We start from the raw sequence: 17,979 nt of genomic DNA on the forward strand, positions 1-17,979 counted from the left end.
ATCCCACCGCTGAGGGTTCTTATACCCATATTTATAAAGGACATTAACAAATAATCCTTTGCTTTTGTTGTGTTGTTCTTTGTAATTACTATTGGGGTAATGTTGGTTTCATAACAGGTGTTCGGAAGTTTACTTATTCATCAAATTTTTGGACAAATTTGAAAAAAATTAATAGTAACCCAAAATACTTTCTTGGTCTTCATGAAATCAGAAAATTCTGAATACCTTTGTAGAGACTTTTTTTGAGATAATACTATAATTACATCATTTCTCTCTTTCCTTTCCTTCCCCCATCTCCCCTATATTCCCTTATTGTTCTTTTTCAAATTCATGGCCTCTTTTTTCATTAATTGTTATGGTATTCATGTATGTATATAACTGTATTTTTTAAGTATGACCAGCCTAGTCTATATAATATTATATGTATGGACATTTGCAGAGCTGACTATTTGAATCGAATTGACAATATTGAATAACCAGCAGGTGTTTTCTAACCTGAGGAAGACTATTTCTGCCAACCTCAGCATCTTTCAGTTGCTTATAGCTCTTTGTGTGGAGTTAAAGCCTCTGGGTCTTTCCTTTGTCCATTTTGGCCTATTTATTACCATAAACCTTGCTCATCTCATGTTTGGACAATAACTTCTGAAATTCCTAGGAGACCTTTCTCACAGCTCTTTGATCATCTGGCTCTTAAGGTCACTCTGGACCTTTTTCAAAAATGTTACCTGAGCATTAGGTGCTAGAGTGTTTGTTGATGCTTCTGTTGGACCAAGACTCAACTCAATATTTTGATTGGTTGTGGTTTCTGTAGTGGTCTCTGTCTGTTGAAAATAAAAAGTTTCCTTGATGAGGGGTGAAAACTACATTGATATGTGGACATAAGAAAAAAAATGATGATATTCTTTTTAGGGATTGTCCTGGGTTTAATAAAGTAGTGGCTGTAGGTTCTCTCCAGTATCCATGACGTCACTGGCACTGAGTCCGTGCCTAGATTTCCACTATTTATTTATTATATGTGTATGAGTGACTTTCCTGGAACTATGTATGTGCACCCAGCACATCCATGATGGACCTGGTGATCAGACAAGGGCATTGGATTTCTAAGAACTGGAGTTACAGGTTACAAGCCAACTTGTGATGCTGGAACCTGAACCTAGGTCTTCTGAAATGGGAACCAGTAATAATAAACACTGAGCCACCTCTCTAGCCCATTAAGAGACTTTTAATTACTGGCTTAATTTTCCTCTTCATTGATTTGTTCAGACTTTCTCTTTGTGACTCTTGTTAAACTTATATTTTCAAAAAATTCTATTTTGTACAATGATTTGTTGATATGTGATACCTATGGTAACCTTGAAATCTTTTGTATTTTATAGTAGCAATTATATTGTTTCTTCTTTCATCTCTGATTTCATTATCTAAAACTTACATCTTTCTTCTCTGTTAACTTTATAAATTTTTAAAAATCCCTACTTTGAGATAATTGATCATAGATTTCTGTTTCTTTTATCATCTCTATTTTATTTACTTCTGCTGTAGTTATTACGTTTTCCTTCTTTATACTGACTTTAGCTTAGTTTTGTCTCCTTTCCTAGGTCTTTGAGATAAGAAGCCTCAAAGTTTATTCGAAAACTTTCTTTTTTATCTTCATATTAATATTCAACATTATCAACTTCCCTTTCAGAATTTTTTTACAGTCCCCCTCAAGAGTAGTTGGTAAACTTGAGGTATACTAAAAAGACAATAGACTTCATCCCCAAAGCAGTATGATTATGATGCTTGCCAAGAAGACACAACTTTATGAAGCATTCGTGGATATATGTAATGTATTTACAATATAATAATTATCAAGCAGCCGCTCAATGTTTTTCACATTCTTAAAATGTGGCAAATATACACATTAATAAATAGTCCTATAGCCAAAATTTAACATTTTTAATTTAATTAGCAGCACATGTTTAGATCAAGTAGTGTTTCAGGTTAATAAATATATTATAGGTTAATATATTAGTAGACATGCTTAGAAATATCTCTAAAGGCATCCACATGTGGAAAGCTGAATTGAAAATGTGTAATGAGGGGTTATTATCTTACAGTCAGGTAACCTAAAACTTAATTCTTTATTAACTTTATTTAACAATGAATACAAAATTTGGTCCATTTCCTTAAGTTGTGTCTTTTTAGCTATGAAAATGTATTATAAATATATGTAGAGAGGCACGACAGTGTGGGACTCTATGACCATGAGAGGTCTGGATTATTTCAGCTCTCTGACTTTTCTCCCATAATGATTTCATTCCTGCGGTCTCAGAGAAGCATCTCCTCACTTGCATCTTATGGCACGTGGAACATAGGAGGGAATGGGATTTATGCCATAACCACCTCGCTAAATGTGAGAAGTTTTCATGCACACCACAAAAGGTACATGCTCTAAATAAAACTGGAAGGGGACACTGACTATGTTTGAAATGACTTTTTGCTAGGTGATTTGTATAAAATATTTTAACATCATAAGGCAATTGAATGTAAACAAACCTCTGTTATTTGCAAAATCATAAAGTAAATTGTAAATTGAATAAGAATAGTGAATCAAATTGGGATAGAAACGAGTTATCTGGATATTAAATCTCTTCCCATCAAAGTGAATATCTACATATATCAAAACACAGAAGACTGTTGGATTTGTATGTTGGACCCATAATGAATATGATAAAAGGAAAAATGGAGGTTATGTCTTCTTTAGCAAGAAACTTGCTTTTTTTAATTAACACAGAATTATAAAAAAAAAATCAAAAATTGAGGTTACATATGAATGTCAGTGAAAATTAAGATGGAAACTCTTGCCTTTCTGCAGTCCTCATTGAGAACATATTCTCAGTAGAAGCCCTGGTCCCTTTGTCTTCATTTTCATTCTCTGGTTCTACCCATACCCCATATCTTCTCTAACCCCCTTAAGAGGAATTCATTCATCATCAGCATACTGCATGTTCCCACTTCTATATATCCTGCCCATGTTTGACTACTTCTAGCCTTTATTGCTTGAATGCTTAATTACTAGGTTTCTACATCTAGTTTTCAATATTGACTCTAATAAAGTTCACAGAGCATCACTCTGTGACATAAATGAGTTCTTTTAAAGCAGAGGATAATATTGAGTTTCATATTCCACTAATAGTAGCAAGGATTCAAGAAAACTATCCTTGGCACTGAAAACCTTGCCATAAAGACTCATCCTGACATACAAATGTGATTTGATTTCAAGCAGAAATGAGAAGGGAAGTGGCAGAGTTTCAGGAGTCTCCTTGTATCTATTGACAAACCATACTTGTTTTTAACATTGAAATTGGTGGTGAACTCCAAATAGACTATTTGGATAAAGGAACTAGGTCAGCACCCAGAAAGCAAAAGGAGAAGTGGGTAGTACCGATATAGCAACATATCCCATTATGGTAGTATGAAGTCTGGATTGGCCAAATGACCCACAGAGATGTATTAAAGAATAGTGTTGCTCAAAATGAGTACAGTGACCAGAAGTAGCTATCAAAGTAGATTCCATTCAGTTTGGTAGAGAAACATGCTACAGACATCATGACCCAACACATCAATAGTGGGTGACTTCAATACTTCACTCTGACCCACACAGAGGTCATCCAGGAAAAACTAAATAGAGGAGCTCTGAAGCTAAATGACATCATAAATCAAACAGATCTAACAGTCAGCTATAGACCATTTCACCCAAACAATAACGAATGGACTTTCCTCTCCATAGCCTTATAAAACTTTCTCCAAAATAGGCCAAACATACAGATACAAAGCAAGTCTAAACAAATTTATGAATATTGAAATAACATCCTTCACATTTTCTAACCACAAAGGAATAAAGCTGCATATCAACAAAATTAGAAATGACAAAAGTACACCAACTCGTAGAAACCAAAACAATGCACTGTTGAATATAAAAATAAAAGTACAACGTCCTAAAACCTATGACTTTTTCTCTCTTCAGGTTTACAACTCTCTATGTTTACAGAGAGCTCATATTAATAACTTAAAGTTTCACCCAAAGCCCTTGAAAAGAGTAAAACAAACATCAAGCCAATACACAGCTAGAGACACTAAAAATTAGGGCTGAAATCCTTTGTATGGAGTTGAGGCATCATGGTCCACCTCTCCCATCCCCAACCACTTCAGAAAATCTGTCATTACTGATCAGATTTCAAGCAGAAAAGAGAAGAGAGGGGGAGTCCTTGTTCAGTTTATTTTCACACAGTCATATCGGATGGACTATGAATATAACTTTTGACATTTCTAGATCTCTCACTACCTACTGAGATGCATTCCACACTATCTCAGCAACCTCCTCGATCCTCTACCTTTAACAGTCTTTCCGTACCCTCTTCTCTAATGTTCCCTGAGCTTTAGATACTTAAGTGTTTTTCTAGATGTATTCATTGAGCCTGAGCTCCACAACACTGCAATTTGATTGTGGGAGCTAAGGAATGCTGAGAATCGGGAAAACTGTCTTCCCCAGGGTAGAGTATTTCATTGGATATCCAGTACCAAGTGGTCTGCCCTAAAAACATACATATGAACAGCATCATACAGACAGAGCAGGTTATGTTTAAGAATATATACATATATGCATGTAACAAAAATTAATGAAATAAGGGACCACAAGGGAAGGGAGAGATGATGTAATTATAATTTAATTATAATCTCTAAAAGTAGTAAAAAGAAGAAGTAAGTAAAAAAAAATCAAAATAGACAATAAAATTACAGCTGAAATCAATGCTCTGATGTAGAAAACACAAAGGCTATGAATCTCTTTTTAAAAAAAGATTCATTTATATATATATTTATTTATTTATTTAGCTTTTTTATTATTTTCTATATTTACATTTCCAATGTTATCCCCTTTCTGGTTTCCCCTCCGAAAACCTCTTATCCCCTCCCCAAACCCCTGCTCACCAACCCGCCCACTCCTGCTTCCCTGTCTTGGTATCTCCTACCCTGCTTCCCTGTCCTGGAATCCCCTGAACTGGTGCTTGGTCCTGAGAAGGCTATGAATCTTCATGTTTGAAGCAGGATAAAATAAACAACAAGAACAAAATCACAAGAAAACCAGTAAAATTAAAAGTTGTTTCTCAGAAAAGATGAACAAGATTGACTAACATTAGGCAAGTTAATCCAAAGGAAGACAGGACCCAAATTAATAATATTACACATAAAAGGGAAAACACTACAACAGATACTGAGGAAATTCAGGGAGGCACAGGAAATACTTTTTAAAAGCTATACTAAAATATCTAAAAGAAATAGATAAATTTCCACATATATACAACCTACCAAATTAAATCAAAATTAAGTAAATAACTTGAATAGTCATATATATACATATTCATATATCTACATATATATATATGAAAAAGAAGGAGCAATAAAACTCTCTAAGCTTAAAAACATTAAGAAAAAAAGGAGCATAGGTAGGCCCAGATAGATACATTGTGGGAACTAACCTGACCTCCACAGAAGATTTCAAACAAAATTTCAATATATTGCTCTTATATGAAAGATACAAGGTTGGCAATGAAAATAAATAGACCAGGTGATGATATTGGCTTCAAGTATTCTTAGCAGATATACTTTTGTGGGTTATAATTGATCCACAGATCTAGCAAGGTAAAAACCTACCAAGGAGAAAAGCCACCTTCCAATTGCTTTCAAGGAAGCAATTGGAATATTCTCAGCATTCTGTGGTCTTGAGAGTTGTACAGGGATAGCTGTGGATCCCCACTGGAAATACTAAGAGCTGTGCAACTGAGATCATCTGTAAGAACGTGGAGTCAGTCACTTCAACTATTCCTGAGATAGCAATAGTCTGAGATTTCTGTGCTCTCAAGCAATTGGAGTTTTAGAAAAATACTCTCATTTTCCAACATAAGGAATATAATTCTGGTTTCATTGAAACATTACAGACCAGTATTGTAAATGAGAATCTTTGTAAATTTTAAATTTGGAAGAAACAAGACATCAACATATGTCATCAACATATACCAGAATAGATACAGCTGGATGGTATTTACTGGTAGATACATGATAAAGTACAGAAGTATCTTCCACTGCTTGCATCCTGGACACAATACTATTTGCAGATGGGACAGCATCATTTTGAATTTTGATCAGTAGTGTCTAAAATTATATATATTTTTATATGTAAGAACCTATAAGGCTAAGAACCCAGAAGGTTCATGAAACAATGTACCAATATTCTTCCCCTCTAGTGTACTTAAAATAGATTCAGAGAATTTATAATTCTTTCCATTCCCTTGGGAATTCATGAGCCTGAAGGAAGGGAACTAGATTAAATTACTTGAAAAAATTCTATATGTTTTTAGCCATCTAATTTTTATAACTACTGTGAAGTCTAAAAGGCATGAATGAGCTCTACTAGGAGGGGCAGCAGAGTTTTCATCCTGCTTCCAACATTAATATCCATGTTCTTTGTGTTTTCTACCCCAAAGTAGAGCTGTTCTTTCTGTGCTCAAAAGTCCACAGTATTATTGTTCTTCGTGCATTTTTAACAGCTTTTTATACTAATATTGACTAGCTGACATTTAGAAATGCATTTTGTTGATATAAATATTTTAAGCTCGTCTTTATTATTTTTAAGTCGGTGTGTGTATGAATATCTCTGTGTGGGTTTGTTCATGTGCAAGTGGTAGCTACAGAGGTCAGGGGTTGACCTCAGATTCTCAGGCGCTGGAGATGTAGGTAGTTGTAAAGCACTGGATTTGTAGACTGGAACCCAAGTCAGGTCCTCTGCAAGAACGGAACACTCTTACCCACTAAGCATCTCTTCATCTCACGGCTTCTGTAATGCTACACATTTAAAACTCTGACATTAGTTTATAATCCACCCTAAAACAGAAAGTGTAGATCTGAATAAATTTTACATTCTAAAATCCAGTTATCATTATACATTAGGTCTTTGGTTTTAGGAAAGGACGAGGAATCTGGTGGTCCAAATACTTTGAATACCAGTTTGTTTTGGCCAAATGAGTATCAAGATTGAAAACTGTATAGAGCCATATGAATGACAGCTTAAAAGAACAGCTAGGCTCCTGTCCACTTAACATTCTGATAACTCTCTGTTATTTTTCTTAGATTCCTATCATGGCCTCATCTCATATTGATATTTTCCTGCACTGTTTCTCACTTGTCAAATACTAACATGTATTTCCCTAGTGCCAAATCCTTCTTGTATTTTCAATATAATCTTTGTTCAGACAGGAAGAAATATAATTTAATCATGTCTGAGGTGAAACAGCTTATACCAGGTAGCTCACCATCATTCAAGTGGAGACACTACCCTATAAAATATGCAGTAACTGACAATAGCTTTAAAAAAAAAGGAAAAGAAAAAGGTCTGAAATCTTATCAGATGGTGTCATCGGTAACTAAAAAGCTTAAAATGAATATGCCCTACTGGATCTAATTTTTCCTTTCCTCATTTTGTGCTACACAAAGTGCAGTATGAAAATATGAATTTCTAGGTTTTTTAAATAGATACATCTGAAAACCTGAAGCAAATACCAGATATTGGCCTTTGGAGCTGAGGCAGTATTTACAGCATTGGGAAGATGTTACTGAGTCCAAGTAGCATGTTTGCCAGTGTTCTAGATTGCTTCAATTAGCATTAAAGTGAAAATTCTGGAGACAGGATATTTACTGGGTCTTCTTGACTTCAAAACAATGCCTAGATTCACCAACCCTTGCCAGGTCTACTGGTCTCTTGTTAAGTTCAGATAAACAAATAAGTACATGCCTAAGAGTGTTCCACTTGAATCTGACAGACGACTGTAATTCAACTGCAGTAATGTGTTTCTGAAAGGTCTCACATGGAGGTTCAAGAGGAATGTTCAGGTAGATTTTTGAGAGTATAGAGTTTATTAAAACCGTTATTAACTCCATAGACAGGGAAAGGGACAATAGCATGATGGAGAATCTCTCAGGAGAGTCCTGCCCCACCATCGGAGCATACAGCATGGCAGGATCTCTGAAGAGAGGAGTCAGAGCCTATGGGGGCAGAAGTGGAGAGTGTCTTCTTATGTCTTTGTGAGGATGGGGGTTGTTTCATGAAATAAGCCTGGAGCCAGTGTCTGGTTCCCTAGGCAAAAGAGAAGGGAGGGATGGGGAGACTGTGTGGTCATAAATACCTCCTTTGATTTCAACTCATTTTTCCAGGCAGGAGACCTTGGCACCCAGATGTAGGTTAGGGAGGGACTCAAATCTATCCCACCAAGTATGCCTGATAGTTAAGGGACAGGTATTAATGTGAGCAGCAACTGGGTTCTAACATTACATTTTTTTTTATTTCAGTCTTTTGTTGTCATATGTATAAAGAGGGAGAAATGTAATTTCACCGGGAAGGGAAGTAATGTAGACCCAAGAGATAATGGATGGCAACTCAGCTACCATCTTCTGAATTGAAATTTGACATCAGAGGATTAGGGAGGGGCTTCCTTACCTGGAGCAAATACCAGGTTCTGGGCTTTGGGGCTGAGGCGCCTTTCAAGCACAGGAGAGGCTATTGTGTCCCAGTAACAAGTTTGGCAGTGTTCTGGATAGCCTGCATTAGCATGTAGATTAAAAAGTAACCACAGCAATAAGGGGGGAAGTTTATGAGAGTTTCGCAATTCTTTTGAATTTGAGATGAGTGGAAAGTAAATAGAAGAATTAAGGATAGGACTGGCAGAAGAGAGAATGCACATCAGGGTTTTGTTGTTGGTAGTGGTGGTGTGGTTGGGTTTTGCAACTGTTATTTTATCTTTTACTTCCAAGATGGTTGTGGAGAAGGCAACGGATAAAGGTAGGTCCTAATCGGGTTGCTCTACACGTACTCAAAATTAATCCCTTTAAGAGGGTTTTTGGGAAAAGAAAGTAATAAATTAACTCAACACAAAATTGACATTAGAGCTGTAACGTTTTAGCTCTCCACACTTGAGCATGCGCATCATCAAAGCTGAAACAATGTAAGTGCAACCCGTTGCTCTTGCAGCCAAGACTTGCTTCTTTTTGAAGCCTCCGTTTATAGTACATGGTAGCTCATGTTCAAGCACACGTAAGAGTTTACCCTAGAGTTGAAGGAAGCTGAGATTTCAGGAAGACAGCTCTTTAGGAGAGAGAAATGATTACCAAAGATGCTAAGGAATTTTTCTGGATTATTTTTATCTATCATCCATATTTCAATCCATATATACTTAATTATTTTTGCTCTCTGTATGTAATGTAGTGCTGATGAAGCTGAAATATTATAGCTAATATTAAAGGACTAGCATGCTTAATCACGCAGGGCTCCCCGAGTCTCCCCCCAACCCTAGGTGGCTCAAGCACTCCTGGTCCCAAGAACACTGTAAGGAAGGACATGACTGGAGACGGGTGGAGACAGATGAAGGAGGGATATGTGGGGGTGGCGTATCTTGTTCTGCTTAAGCAGAACACCTTTTTCTTTTTTTAAAAAAAAAAAGAAAACTGTGTTAGAACATGACTTCTTTGGCTCTTTTCAAAATCATGGTCCTATTTTTATAAAGGAACTATTCATAAAAAAAAAAAATCTGTATTACTGGAAGAAGCAAAGATAACAACAGCTGAAGTATTTCAATTTAAATTAGAGCAGGAAGTTTAGAGGCATATCTGACTTCTTGGGGCACTGCGGCTGAACTGTTCATATTCTTGGGCTGGCTAAAGAGCTTTCTGTCCTGTGTACTAACAGCCTGTGAGTTTGTAGAGGCTCGTGCAAGTGCCCTGTGTATGGATTAGTGCTGGCTCTTCAGATACTTTAAAGGCAACAGTGATACATGGGGAAACATCTAATCACCCGAGTCTCAGGATATTTCCCTTTTCGTGTGAAATCATGGAGAAGCAGATGAGCAAATCCCTTTACGGAAATCTGTTTCTTGCTTCCTGCAACAAAATAAGACAAAGCCACATTTCAAGTCTGTAATTAAGGCACTTCGGTATATTTCTTGAGAATCCTAATTTCATTTTAGAACATGGCCTCTTTCAGAAGAATATAATTTTGAGTCTTCAGGCATACTACCCTGAACACCTCTGACTCTCTCATAAAAGTGTCAAAGCTACATATTTCACGCAGAACAAAACAGTTAATTGCATCTATTCCAAACACACTTTTCTAAGCAACAACAGTGATATGTCTTACTAGGAGTTGTGGGCTTTGTACAGGTGTTCATATTTATTTTTCTCGAAATTAACAGCTAGCTTGTCTACTACAGCGAATCTGCTGCTTTCCAGACAGGGCCTTTGAAGCAATTAGAGTTATTGGGATCTCTGAGCCTTTGCCTTCCAGCCCAGGAGAATAGTCACCAGCTGAGAGAAGAATGGCCTCCCACAGAGTGTATAGATTGTGGAAAATTCTATTTCCACTCACAGAGAGACCTACAATCACCTACTTCCCCCTCACCCACCTCATATCTGACTTTTCCCCCTCTTCCTTAAAGTTTGCAGGAGGAACCTTTACAAAAGGACAGGATCACCATTTCCACAGTGTTCACACTCACAGCAGGGATTTGGTAAATTCTGAAGTCAGCTCAGATCCCTGGACTTACAATGAATGATATTATTCTTTCTGTTCACTCTGAAAACCAAAATCAGAGATAATATAATGAGATTGAAAATCTGGGCAAAGCTTGCATTTTTTTCTGAATTTTTTATTAGTGCATGTTTTAATCTTCTAAAATAGAATTCACTTATAAATTAGTAACACAGAATTTAAAGTATGCTATCCCAAAAGAAGAAAAACATTTTTGCCTTCTTCTCCTGAATCCTGCCTTCTCTATTTAAAGGGAAGCCGCTCTTCTTGTACAGACATGTATACATCTTTCCAAGGCAGCAGTGGGCATAGGTCCTGAGAAAACAGTATTTGCAGTCCTCTGTATTTCCATACTGCAAACAAGTCTATAAGACCGTATTATGCCTTTTTTTTCAATATTGTTCTCATAGATATTGTAACTAGATATTTTCACTTCCCCAAAGCACATAATGAAAGTTGTAGAAAAGCATAAATAAATTTTCAACAGTAAAATATACAATCTCCTATTCATGTGGCTGTTAGTTAAAATGTAAACAAAGAAACAAAGTCTTTTCCCTCTGTTTTATTTTGGAACCTTTAGCATATAGATAACGTATGTCGTGTTCCCGATATTTATTGATGATGTGGAGATAAAAATGCCCCTCCCCACCAGCACTTATATGATAGTAGTTTAGCTGAATAAAAACAAGTTAAAAATTCATTAAACCAACATTAAAAATGGGAACTTTGTTTTCACCATTCCACAGAGTTCAGCATTCTCTATTTTTATATTTTTATTATCTTTTCTGTAAGTTATATGTGACATGCATAGTTTTAGTGTTTTGTTTTGTATTTCAGAATTATTTTACAACAAACTCAGGAGGCAGCTTGTATGTTAATCAAACTAACATAACTTACACAACCATGATGAGCTGCTTTCAGATCCCAGCACCCTACCCCACTAGCCAGGGCTGGTGTGCAGCAGAAAGCCCAGCACTGGGATGTGGAGAAAGCAGCGTCAGGATCCCTGGGAGTTCCTGGCTGCCAGACTATTGATAAACAGTCATTCTGGTTAGGTTCAGGAAGAGACTTTGCCTCCAAGTAGTCAGCGGAGAGGGTAGAAGGAAGACACTTACACCCTCTGTTGACTTTCGAACACACAGAGACACAGGTACCTGCATGTGTTTAAGCCACACCCACAAGAACACACTCATACACAGAGAAAAACCATTAGAAAATCAGTTTCTAAAACGCATCTGAAGTGTTTACTTTACAAAACCAAAATACAGTCAGCATGAAGACAGGTGTTCACCCCTCTAACTTGATTTCCCATGTTTAATCCTTCCCTCCAGCTTCTTCTCGGTGTCAGCTACCATGACAGTGAAAATGTATCATTTCTCTCAAAAACATGTTGATAATTCCTGGGCCTGTGTTTTGGAAATAGTAAAAACCTTTCCTGTTGTTTCTATAGTAAATTATAAGCTGATGGTGAGAAGGGAAGATGTGATATTTATGCCAATGCCAAGCTTGCTGAAATCCATTAAGAAACCATCTTATAAACCTTATCATTTAGTGCCCACCTGTGTCCATCGTGAAAGTTAGAGTTCATGTTTACTGCATCTTAAAGTATCAATTAAAATAATGAGGAATTTGTTACATCATCCATAATGAATGATTAGATTGACCTATATTTTCTAGACAGCCAATCTTCACTATTATACCTCAGTTGTTTTATTAAGGAGTTTTCCTGACAAGTTCTTTCTCTGAGAGTTCTACTGTGTATGTGTGTGTGTGTGTGTGTGTGTGTGTGTTCACCTATATTTTGAATTCAAAGAATATAAGGCAACATTCTTCAGAGTAGATAGTATTTGAATTGAACTGAGCAAAAATGATGCAGCTCCACCAGATACTGGAGTAGCATGCTTGGAGTGAACTATGAAGATATGATAGTAGGAGGGTTTCCATTCAGAGGGAAGGCATATACTGTGTTGCATGTGGCAATCTATATAAAGCTTGGAAATTGTGTAACACTTTTAGAATACAAGATAATGTTGTTTTTGTCTCTAATAATATGATCAGGAAAAGTCCAGCATGATGTGTTTACAATGTAAGGTCTGTTATTCTGATGAAAAGAAGAAATGAATTTAAATAAAGGGGCAGTTGAATAAAAATTGTAAACTCTCCTTGTTTAGTGTTTGGGGGCGCCTTGTGTCTCAGACGGTCTTAGTGTACATCATTTCTGAAGCACATGGTACATCATCTTCCCATCCTGACTCCTTGTTCTCACCATAGCCCCACTGCTGGCCCTCAGATTTTACCTGGAGTCTTTCTTCCTGCCCCACCCCCACCCCCGAGGTCCCCACACTTATTGAGCTGAATGTCACCTCTCTAGACACACACACACAGAGCTGTGTGTATATCACATTTCACAGTTGGCTATTTAGTTTCTTAAATCTTCTTTTCAGCTTCGCGGTGTCTGTAACTGCTGTCCCCCACCCTCATGGAATGTTGGCCCAGGAGACTAAATATATTGATTCTGGCCACTAGCAAATGAAAATATGCCCTTGTACCTGTTTCACCCAACACATGATTCTCTCAGGAGTTCTTTACACTCTCTCATAAGAGAGGAAAGGAAAGAAAAAGGAGGGGATGGAAATGGAGAGGAGAGGAGACAAAAGAAAAGGAAGGGAGGACAAAGAAGGTGGAAGAGGGGAGGTGATGAGAACACGTTCCTTTTCTTGTGTAAATAAGGGGGTGTTACTACTTGATCCTCTTACACAACCTCAAAAGAAAATTTTCTTTAAATTTTACTTATCAATTTATCATGGTTTCCTAAGTACTGAAGAAGTCATGCAAAATCCATATGCTTAAATATTACTGCGTGTAAATTGGGTAAAATAAAATTATCTCATTGTTTTACACAGAAAAGGGGAATATTTTTGAGTACATAAAACCATGATAGTTTGGAGGTATTAATCTCCATTTGAAACAATAAAAATATAAATGATTTTTAATATAAAGCAACATTTGAGGCTTGCTGAAAGACTGTGACTCTGGGTTTTGAATTTTGCTTAATTCTTTCTCCATGCTCCCACACATAAATCAGGCCATAAAGACATCCTCTATTATAAACGATTTACTTCATTGCGTGTGTTGCTGCTGAAAATGTTCTGGGTGGTGTGTCAGTTGACTGTGCTTTCTGAGCTATTTTTAAATTATGAAATTTCTATCATTACTTTTCATTCCAGTGAACAAATTGAGTCATCAAATGCACTGCTTGCTCGGTCAGTCAAGACTGCACTTTCTGTGTGACTGGGCTTGCTCGGTCACTGAAGACTGCAGTTTTCCTTTGATTTTGTTTTGGACCAAAGCACCTCCAGGGTTTCTGCCAAAGGTTTATTCTTTTTTATTCTGTTTTGCTTATTAGTGTTCCCAGTTTGTACTGTTAATATTTCATATTCAACATTGACTGCTATGCGCATTTTGCCAAATGAATGATCAATGAATTAAAATAACCCCTCACATTAAGTATGTAAAAATTTACCACACAGACATTGAAGACATTAGCATTATGACATAATTACAGATGGTTTCAAAGATCAGATGAGTTTAAATGATATAAGAAAACTCTTGTCAGTTTCTTAAGCTTTCTAAAGAGCTAGGATACTCTTCGTCTTTGTCCTCAGTCATTGATCCTATAGATCTGTCTCCAATGAACTTCACACCTAACAGAACATTCAGTGTTCAATTACCTCCCTGTGAGAACATTAACTAAAGCCAGAGAGGCAGCCAAGAGATTTAGAAGGAAGGAAAAGGTCATGTTCTTGTAAATTCAAAGTTCATGATAACTCCAGCCTCCTCTAACGCTATCGAAATCACTCCTTTAAACCATGTAAAGATAAGATTCTTAACCATGGAGTATTTCTCTGATTTATAGCTATCATTTTTAACACAATGTAAAGTATTCAATAATGCTATTCAAAACATAAAATCTAAGAAACAGAATCTTGCTCCGTCTTTGAAGCTGTTATTATGGCCACTTAAATTCTCTTTCACACACAGGTACACACTCAAATCAAATGTGAATAAAAGATGTGCTGTTGAAATTGCCATACTCCCATAATTTCTCTGCAGAAGTTCATTCTGTAGTTCACTTAAACAATTTGCTGTAGTAATCAAATCTCCATGACAGAACTTTCTCATGGGTGAGATATTGGACTCATATGCACAGGTGAGGAATTATGGAATTCAGAAAGATAAAAAGGGAATTTAAATACATCACATTGCTGCCAATTTGAAACCATTCCTAGTCTTTCTTTTGTTGAATACTTCCTGAAAATTATAGTGACTACTATGAAAAAATGACTTTTGAATTTTTAGTGAGTTATCTTTACAAGATTAAAAGCTATGTCTAGTGAGCCTCGTGGCACCCATCTTTAACCACAACATATAGTATGCAGGGGCAGGTAGATCTCGGAGTTGGAGGCCAGCCTGGTCTACAGAGGGTATTCTAGAGCAGTCAAGACTACATAGAGAAATCTTGTCTTGAAAAACAAAAAAATAAACAAATAAAATAAAATTAATTAAAAGTTATGTTCATACTTTGTCCTCATATAAATATTTTGAATAGTAAATAAAAACTAAGTATTCAACTCTATTTTATAAAATATGATTAAATTGTAGCTTTGATGCCCATCTTTGTAGCAACTCCACTAGGTGATACCTACCAAGAGAACTGTGACCATTCTGGTCACATGGAAGCCACTGTTTCTAGAACAAAGATAATGACATTATTAAGTATAGAAAAGACTATCATGACCATTCTTAAGGCTGCAGGATCTTCTAATTTAATCTTCTAATTAAACTCAAACTCTAAATGTTGGGCTTCTGACTTCCATGTCTACAGATATCAAGTTGTACTTTAATCTTCATTTTCTACACTCTGATTACATTTCACATCTTTCCTGAAGTTTCTCAAACAGACAAGATTATAGTATGGCCCCTGGAGTCTTGAGGGTTTAGTCTCTTTGTTTGGAATGTGTTTTTCTGAAGTTTGTAGAGCTGATGTTTTTGTTTTTCACCTCTGAAGTCAAATCACCCTGATGAGTTGCCTGACATTTTCCTAATCACTCACCAGCAGTTATTCTTTTTATGAGTTTGTATAGCAGGTAACAGTCTACGAAACATGTATGTGTCCTTCATCTTTCGACCCTCCTTTCCATCTGTGCCCTCCCCCATGCTAGCTCTTCCCACTCTGCTCTGGCTCCATATACCTAGAAAAATGTTATGGGGGTGAGAAATCCAAGGAGAGCACTAATGACATGGAAATTACTAAACTATTGAATTGGAAGCCATTCTGGATTCTTCCATGATATCTTTGTGAGCATCACAAATAAACACTAGCCTGGATCTAGGGGTTTTTGTTAGTCTATGGCTTTTGGGAATTACATAATCACACCAAATGGTAGTACTACTTTTACTTTAGAAGTAAAATATGTACAGACTAGAGGACAGATTATCACACAATAGGAAATATATAGAAAACTTCCTGCCAGCTGCCCAAAACATTGATGTGAATAAAGGAAGGGAAAGATACCCACTATTGTAAGTGGAAAACAATGTCAGGACATGTAGCATTTGAGGTGGACAAGGTCTGTGTCATACTTGAAGAATGAATGTTTCACACAGAGATGAATTAGCTACCTATGACCTGAAGAAATAAATGGGAAGGGTACAGAAATAACATATCGTAAAGAAAGAGAGGTGCACATAAGAGAAACAGAGGCTGGGAGAAGGTTTGGGCAGATGTGCGGTTTTTGGACATCGATAGATAAAGTGCATGAGTGAAGGGTGGCCTGCTTAGACACGAAAGGCAAGTTCATGTTGTTACTTCTTTAGCCTATCAAAAATCATGACCTTTCTTGAACACAGATCCCTTTCATTCAAAAAACACAGAGGGAATGTCAGTCTCTTGGTAGAATTTTTAGAGAATAACACTGAGCATGGAAATAAACTTTAGAGGTTGTGCACTCATAGGAGAGATGGGAGTATAATCAACCAACAGTTTTCTCTTCTCCTTTCTTCTTCTTCTTCTTTTTCTTCCTCTTCCTCCTCCTCCTCCTTCTACTTCTTCCTTCTTCCTTCTCCTTCTCCTTCTTTTTCTTCTTCTTCATCTTCTTCTTTTCCTCCCTTCTTCTCTCTCCTCTTCCTCTTGCTCCACTTCCTCCTATTCTTTTTCCTCCTCCTCCTCTTCCTCCTCCTCCTCCTCTTCCTCTTCCTCTTCTAGCTGTCTTTTGAAATGAATGATGTGAACCCTTCTAAAAAGTACTTTTTAGTGTTTGGTTTTGATACTATGTAATGCCTTCCATTAGTACAATTTTGCACTCATGCTTTTTTTCCTGTTATTCTTTTTTCACTGCCTTTCTCCTCCCTATCTTCCCTATCCTCCTTATCATTTGATTATTAGTTTCTTTTCTGCAAGCATAATTGTTAGCTCTTTTCTTCTAGACTCAGTATATTGTTATTATATTGAATTTCAAAATTCATATATTATTATGCTGTGCACTGACTTTTAAGGTCATACAAAATGATAAAAATGTGGGATTCAATTAAAAGCTAATGGAGTAGATTTTAAAATGAATACAAGGTAATAATATACAAATAATTTATATTATCTCATTTAGTCTCTCTCTTTCTCTCTCTCTTCCTCTGTGCGTGTGTGTATAAGTGTGTATGTGTAATATGTATATCAAACATGCATATGTAGAAGTATACTTGTTGGGTTTGTAAATGTGGAGGTTAATGGTGGGTGTTTCCATGTCTTTCAAATTGCTTATTTGTTTGAAACAAAACTCTCACTAAGCCAGTAGATGGATCCTGACTAGTCCAGCTGGTCAGACATGTACCACCTGTACATTATTACAGTCACCATTCCTAACTTTTATAAGTATGCTACAAATCTAAACTCACATGAGAAGGCCTTTACCTACTGAGCCAGCTCTCTGGCCAAATTTAAAGTTGGTAAGGAAGTGTTTTAGGCATTGTAGAAAATGAGAATCTGTTAAGATTTTGCCACTACCTAACCCCACCAAATCACCTTTAACCATACATTTTCATGAATAGAAAAAACTGGTAAGGGATTTTAGTATTTAACAGGTAGATGAAGAAAGAATTTGCCGTTTAGCATGATCACCTTAACTTTTAATTAAGTTTAATTAAATTTATTTACCTCATGATATCTTTCTTGAGACAAACAGAAAGAAAAATAAAATGTGGGTAGAAGAAACAAAGAAAAAGGAAAGAAGGAAGGAAGAAAGGAAGGAAAGGCAAGGGAAGGCAAGGGAAGGCAAGGGAAGGCAAGGGAAGGCAAGGGAAGGCAAGGGAAGGGAAGG

The 17,979-nt window shown here is 36.5% G+C and overlaps 1 protein-coding gene across 2 annotated transcripts in view; it reads left to right on the plus strand.

Moving 5' to 3' along the window:
• Positions 1 to 17,979, plus strand: part of LOC110291107 (bifunctional heparan sulfate N-deacetylase/N-sulfotransferase 4) — a 328,990-nt gene that overhangs the window by 211,733 nt on the left and 99,278 nt on the right. The gene's annotated exons all lie outside the window — the stretch shown is intronic.

This window comes from Mus caroli, chromosome 3, assembly GCF_900094665.2.
Source record: "Mus caroli chromosome 3, CAROLI_EIJ_v1.1, whole genome shotgun sequence".
Taxonomy (NCBI): domain Eukaryota; kingdom Metazoa; phylum Chordata; class Mammalia; order Rodentia; family Muridae; genus Mus; species Mus caroli.